We start from the raw sequence: 7,500 nt of genomic DNA, 5'->3' as shown, positions 1-7,500 counted from the left end.
GAGAGAGAGAGAGAGAGAGAGAGAGAGAGAGAGAGAGGTGCAGTTGTAAAGGAGGGCGGAAAATCATGAAAGGCCACGGGCATTTCTCGTAGATTAAATTTCTCTATGCCTTCATGACGTCATGGTAAGTCTCTCTCTCTCTCTCTCTCTCTCTCTCTCTCTCTCTCTCTCTCTCTCTCTCTCTCTCTCTCTCTGTTTAATTACGATATATTCTCTCCTCTCATACACATGGTTTGAAATTAACCCTTTTAGTTTTCTGTTAAAAGAAAGATACTTTGTCTCCGACCTTCCCCCCCAAACTTTTTTTTCTGTCCGCACTCAGAATCTTGAAAAAACAACCTGGGAGGTTGGAGGGCTGTAAATTGGTCTCTTGATCGTCCACCCTCCAATCATCAAACATACCTAATTGCAGCCCTCTAGCCTCAGTATGTGTTTATTTTATTCAAGGTTAAAGTAACCATAATCGTGCTTTTGACAACGATATAGGACACGCCACCACCAGGCAGTGTTTAAATTTCATGGGGCGCGTCTCATACAGCATTATAACAAGACCTCCGAAAGACAGATCTATTTTCGGTGACCTTGATTAGACGCTGAAGCGGCTGTACAGAAAACGCGCTTTTTTTTTCTTAGTTTATTATCATCTCCTTCGCTTCAACTCTTATAAACCGTACTTGAACAAATATATAGATAAATTCCTGACTTCCTTTTCAATGGACTTTCCTTGAAAAATAAAGTACATCAATATTTTTTCATGTTACATCTATATTCCGCATAAAATGAAAAACAGAAGAGCAACGAATTTCATGCTTGAATGGCATACTATTCTGGCGTCACGTCCCTCGAACGGAGGTCAGTTTTCCAGAATGAAAACAAACAGGGAGAGATTCCAGGGGAAACACTTTCACCTCCGAGAACGAGACCTGGATTCATTCATTCCCTCGAAAGGATTCAATGGCGGAATGCTTCACGTCACGAAACTCCAACGGGGTCAAAGGTTTGGAGAAAAAGGGTCAACTGACGAAGATGAAGTCGAGGTAATAAATGACAACGAGGACGTTGGAAGTGGGTCGTCTAGTGGGTTGTCTTCAATTTTAATGTCACCTTGTAAATAATTTTAGTATTTTTAGCTTTTAACAATAATTTTTATGAATAACTTTAGTATTTTATGTTTTCCTTTTTTAAAATAGCATGTAAGTTTTATATATTTTTATAAATGTGAATTGACTTTTCATTACAGACCTGATGATGTGTCAGGATGACACGAAACGTATATCATAATAAACTCCTTAATTGATCTTCTGAGATTTCGGTAACTCTCTGATGTCTACATGTTTGCACCTTTTGATATATAATATATATATTAATATATATATATATATATATATATATATAGATATATATGATATATAATTCCAGACCCTGACGCAGAGCTTTCGTGAGTCCAGGGACCATTTTTTTCACCTTTCGTCTAAAATCTTACGAGGACAATACTTCGGAATTCCCGTTTTCTACTGCAATGTCACATATCTTAAATTGCTCTCTAAGCTTTTGTAATAACTGCCAAATACGAGTTTTTATATTTATTTTTGCCATCAATTGTCGGATGGCTTTACGAGTATTCTGATGTAATGCCCCGACTAGGCAGTACTTTTTATGAAATGTGATATGATTTTGTGTGTTTATTCCTTTATAGTACGGCAATTCTGTACTATAACATACTACACTTTACGCGGCTAAAAATATTGTATACTGTGCTTCATCGTATAGTATGCTTAAATATCCTGTATTAAATTTCCCTCTGGTAAGCTAACGTTCAATGTTCTGTGCAATTTACTTTGCCTACGACGCTGCATTTTACTGGACTGAGCTGAGCAGCAATGTGACAGTAACAAGCAGCAAATAACGTCAGCTGTCCATTGCTACTTTGTGTCCATTGCAATCAGGCTGACAGCAATGTATTATTCCGTATTTCACTGTACTGGAAACAATATCAAATATCATTTACTCTGACTGAGAGAGAGAGAGAGAGAGAGAGAGAGAGAGAGAGAGAGAGAGAGAGAGAGAGAGAGAGAGAGTCTCTTCAATGGTCCTAACCGGAGCTTAAGGATATATGAACAGGCAAGCTGGCAGTTAACGTGGAAATCTCTGCCTTTTTTTGGAAACAGACAATAAGTCCGAGTTACAATAAAAAACATGACCGAACATTCCCATCTGCCACATAAATAAAATACACGGTATTACACTCCCATTATGAAAACAGTATAAAAATAACACGCGTTAGTCCACTTCCATTACGAGGGGTATCAATGTTCCCCGACACATTGAATCCACCGAGAATCGATGTAAACAAAACCAGCTCTTCTTCTTCTCGCTCAGACCCACTAGAATCCCGGTCATCAACGGCATTCAACCCGAGATACTTTTAAACCGGAGAGCTCATCACATTTTCCAGCTAGTCTTCGGAGTGGAACCCTTCCTAAGAGGACAAGGGATCCTGAACCCTGAAATTCTGCTTCAGGATAAAGTTACTGAAATTGTAATTGGAAGTGGTATTTCGATTGTTATTATATGATGCACGTTCACATACACACAATTAAGCATTTGTATGTAAGTGGAAAAAGACATCCAGATAGTATGGATGCAGATTATTGTCTTGTCTCAGTGCCTTAGGAATCCCTCTTCCAAACGTTGCTTCTAATTATATAAAAATACAAGGGAATTAAAATAACTATTTTCTATTTAATTCCGTATTTTATATATATACATTTATATTTATAATCTATATAGTATTAATGCTATATATATATATATATATATGTATTGTATATATATATATATAATACTAATATATTATATATATCTATATATCTATATATATATGGAATTTAAATAAACTATTTTCTATTTATTCCTGTATTTTATATATATATATATAAGATACATATATATATATATTTGTATTATAATATATATAATATATTTATAAATATATATATAATATATATATTATATATTATATATATAAACCACACGCTATCGATGAAGCCACCGACCCAAACCTTTCATCGCAAGAACGTTTGAGGACCGATTAAACCTTCTCCTTAACAAAAGAATTCTGAAGTAAAGAAAGGAATCTTCCGCCATTCTCATCGTCCTCTCTATTCTGAATTCAGGTCTGGCTATGTGACACTGGGTGAAAAAATAAAAATAAAAAAAAGGAGCGAAAGAAGGCAGGATGCAACCCGGAACCCCACATATAAATACCACCCAGTCGAATTGGAGGACTGTGATAGACCAAAAGAAAAAAAGAAAAAAGAAATAATAATAATAATAATAATAAATAATAATAATAATAATAATAATAAGAGAAGAAGAAGAAGAAGAAGAAGAAGAAGAAGAAGAAGAAAAGAGGAGGAGGAGGTAAGTAACTGGGTATTGCCCGGCGTCGCAACTACACTGAGGGCATATACGATTAACAAGACTAGATTGATTGATTGATTGATTACGTCTATTAAAACTGGCGTCACACATCTAAGGTTACTGACACCGTAATAAACTTCAATAGAAAACTAAAAATGAATAAGTTCAAAAAGAATGTCATACAAAAATACCTAAAAATACATTTGTTAGCTAAAGTGGAAATGCAGATACCACATTTTGCATAATCATTGTGACCGTAAATCATCAGATGCTTTCTTAGTGAGTAGTGAGATTAACCCCAGTATGTATTACTATCATTCAGTCCACCGAGCAGGGTGGGCACTGCGATACGACAAAAATCAGGTAACAAGGGTCAAGGACTTTACTTAACTAAACGGCGTATTATTCACACACCGGATAAGATTTGAAGAATTCTATTGTGTATCTGCACACACATGTATAATAAAGTATTTATACACTCTTTTAAATTTTAATATATCTATCTATCTATCTATCTATCTATCTATATATATATATATATATATATATATATATATATATATATATATATATATATATATATATATATATACAGTGTACGGTGTGCTAATTTATTACTGACACCTAAGATCTCAAACTGTAATAATGGGGTATTGAGAGCTTGATATTTAAAAGAACGTACAGTATATTACATCCACCTTACCTCTACAGGTCTGTTTTATAGTATCTCTTTTTTTAGCTCCCTCTCTGTATCAGTTCGACAGAGTGAATTTTTTTAATGGGCGGCGTCATGAAAATCACCCATCGTCAAATAATAAAAAGAAAATTGGAAGTGCAACAATGATTTATGTCAAAAGTCGTCCGTCGCAGATTCCAACTGATTCCTTTAAACTCTTCCCCCGAATCGAATCCCTCCTCGCAAACGCTGCTTCTTTATCTTGCTTTGGAATCTCTCTATTCAAACCGCCTCACCATTTCTTTCACTGTACTGCATCTTTTATTCATCCCCTTTCGCAAACCCGCTCTACATTCGTCACTTTTATCTATCCCCCCCCCACCCCCCCCACAAAAAAAAAGCGCTTTCCGAAGCGTTGCGTTCGTGGTATCATTTCTCAGGACTTTATGGGTCCTCTTTCGCGGCGCAGTTCTTGGCTTGGCAATATCTGTGACTGGGAGCTGAAGTATGGGAGGGAATTCGATATGAATTAAAAAAAAAGGAAATGGATATTGCACATACCTGATAGATACTGTAGAGGAAACGTAACGAAGATCATGCTTTTGGTTATAAATGGTTTGACCTGCAAAGAAAAGAATTGATTAGGAATTTTTTTTTTCGGATTTTCTTGGTCCATGCATTCAAGACTGAATAAAGTTGTATCTTGAAATGATAAAAAACAGATGATTCTTATTACTTGAATATTCATTTTGAAGATTGCCACTACGACAAAGTATTAAATAAGATCTAAAGCTAAATTAGAATAACCTAAACATGCTGAATTTGAAATTATTTATCCAATAGGCAATCAAAATGTATTTTGTCTCCTGGTAAAGCCATATACAAAACCCTTATTCAAAGGTTACAAACTGTTAAGTATTTTATCCCAATAGATGGATGACAGAAAACAATTGAAAGCCCTTCTGCTCTAATTCAGTTAAGATAATGCTGCAAGGGTGATATACATAGCTTGGGTATAACCTCCGCACTACTCTTATAAGATGTTATGTCATAATATCTGGGGCTCCTGTGGACACTAGAAGAGTTGGAAGACCCAGACCTACTTGGAAGAGAACTATGAAGTTCTGGCGAGGAGACGAGTGGAGATTTATTGAAGATAATGCACTAGAAAGACATGAGTGACGAAATTTCACAGCGGCCCTTTGCGTCTGGCGGGCTGGAAGCCATAATGATGATAGTAAAATGCTGTACGCAATTCTTCATGCAAACAAAACTCTACAGTCTATATCTCATTGTTCCTGAATAAGATTTTCCATTGAAGAGCTGCCGTATTAACCAGAATATTATCAGAAATCACGGATGACTTCCGTAGTATACTTTTACCCGCATAAATGTATGACAGGTTCTTCGCGGTTTTCTTTCCTCTTAAGTCATTGTCATTACAATGCAATCGCAGAGGGCCACCTTCCTTTTCATCTGGAGTGAGCATCATGGAGAGATGATTACTGTCAATCATATAACAAATCTGTTTATAACATAATGAAGAGGTTTATATATTAGACATTTAAGTTAAAACAGGGGCTCAGTGCTTATAAAAATCTGCGATATCCAATATCATCCCCCCCATTTCTAAATGGCAAAATAATGAAGGAATGAATGATAACTGGCTATTGAGCCTATTGTGACTTAGATCCGCTATCTCGTTTCGTAGAAAAATTTCCCTTTTTTCAATTAAATGACGATTTCTTTCCTATCCCGGAGATAATACAATGATGAGCATCAATCTGTTTCTTTTTTTCTTTAACAAATACCAAAAGTCGGAGGTCTGCGACGGGTTTCGGCGTTACCCATAACGACTAGAACGGAATTTCCTTAACTCCAACTCCCTGGAATGAGATTCAGCGGCTTCCAGGGAAGACATATAATTATCAAACTCTTTACTTGTGGAGAAGGAAACTTTGATTTCATCCTTTACCTGGAACTATCGTGGATAATAAAGACTTGAGGGAGCTGGCGCTTCACGTTCAGCGTTTTTAGGTAGCAGTCGATCTATATTCATCATTATTTTTAACACCGATGTTTTTCTGACTCAAAATCTGATGAAAAATGGTTCGGGATGTTGCCTTTCTCCCTTCTTTACGGCGCATGTGAAGTCATGATGAAGAAATATAATAAGGTTAGATTCCCTATAAAAGTGTGACTGAGAGTAAAGTCTAAATAGTCAATAAAGGATTAAAAGTTCTTCGAAGTTACCTTGTCGTAGTCCTATGCACACACATACACACATACATATCATATATATATATATATATATATATATATATATATATATATATATATATATATATATATATATATATATATATATATGAATTGTCGTCACTTCTAACTGACCTCACAAGTATTAAACCAAAACAACGTTTAATATGCAATTCACTATATCTTGGTAATTACTTAAACCCAAGGGGAATTATGACTGACAAGAGCTTCTATACATGTTAATCGATAAACATTGCTATAATAATTTGACATCGGGTGGTAAGTGGGCGGGGGGTTGGTTGCAGGAGAAGGGAGCCGTCAGGTGTCTCCCATGACAGTCAAACCCACCTCTCAATTCAAGACGCTATTTATATCGCTAACCTTTCAGAATCTTTAACCTTTCTTGAAACTTACAACTCCAGCATCTCTCCATCTTTAACCTTTCTTTGTATCCAGCATCCCTCCATCTTTACCAGTTCTTTGTATCTCAAAACTCCAAATTCTCTCGGTCTTTAACTTGTCTTTGTACGGTAAACCTCCTTAATCTCTTCATAGATAACGTTTCTTTATATCGACGCCTCCCATATCTCGTGGTTTTCAACCCTTACCTCTTTATATCTCAAACATTTGTCACCTCTTCACCTTCAATCTAATGAACTTCAAATAAACCAGGTTATAAACCTCGTGAAGTAACAAGACTCTACAAATTATTATTATTATTATTATTATTATTTTCCCTCTATCACAGTCCTCCAATTCGACTGGGTGGTATTTATAGTGTGGGGTTCCGGGTTGCATCCTGCCTCCTTAGGAGTCCATCACTTTTCTTACTATGTGCGCCGTTTCTAGGATCACACTCTTCTGCATGAGTCCTGGAGCTACTTCAGCGTCTAGTTTTTCTAGATTCCTTTTCAGGGATCTTTTGGATCGTGCCTAGTGCTCCTATGATTATGGGTACGATTTCCACTGGCATATCCCATTATTATTATTATTATTATTATTATTATTATTATTATTATTATTATTATTATTATTATTATTATTATTATTATTATTTTGTTTCTTGTGATCAACATAATTGTTTCATTGATCCTTCGTTCGTGTAGCTACGCATTTATGGCGTTGAATACAATACACTAATA

The 7,500-nt window shown here is 35.6% G+C and overlaps 1 long non-coding RNA gene across 1 annotated transcript in view; it reads right to left on the bottom strand.

The window, feature by feature from the left end:
• The window catches only part of LOC135214149 (uncharacterized), a 636,319-nt gene that overhangs the window by 597,001 nt on the left and 31,818 nt on the right, over positions 1-7,500 (bottom strand). Inside the window, exon 4 of the long non-coding RNA XR_010314297.1 lies at positions 4,661-4,721. This is a non-coding gene — a long non-coding RNA (uncharacterized LOC135214149). The remainder of the gene's footprint in view (positions 1-4,660; positions 4,722-7,500) is intronic.

This window comes from Macrobrachium nipponense, chromosome 45 (genome assembly GCF_015104395.2).
Source record: "Macrobrachium nipponense isolate FS-2020 chromosome 45, ASM1510439v2, whole genome shotgun sequence".
Taxonomy (NCBI): Eukaryota; Metazoa; Arthropoda; class Malacostraca; order Decapoda; family Palaemonidae; genus Macrobrachium; species Macrobrachium nipponense.
The sequence above is the reverse complement of the archived record's forward strand: the minus strand, read 5'-3'. Positions and strand labels throughout refer to the sequence as shown.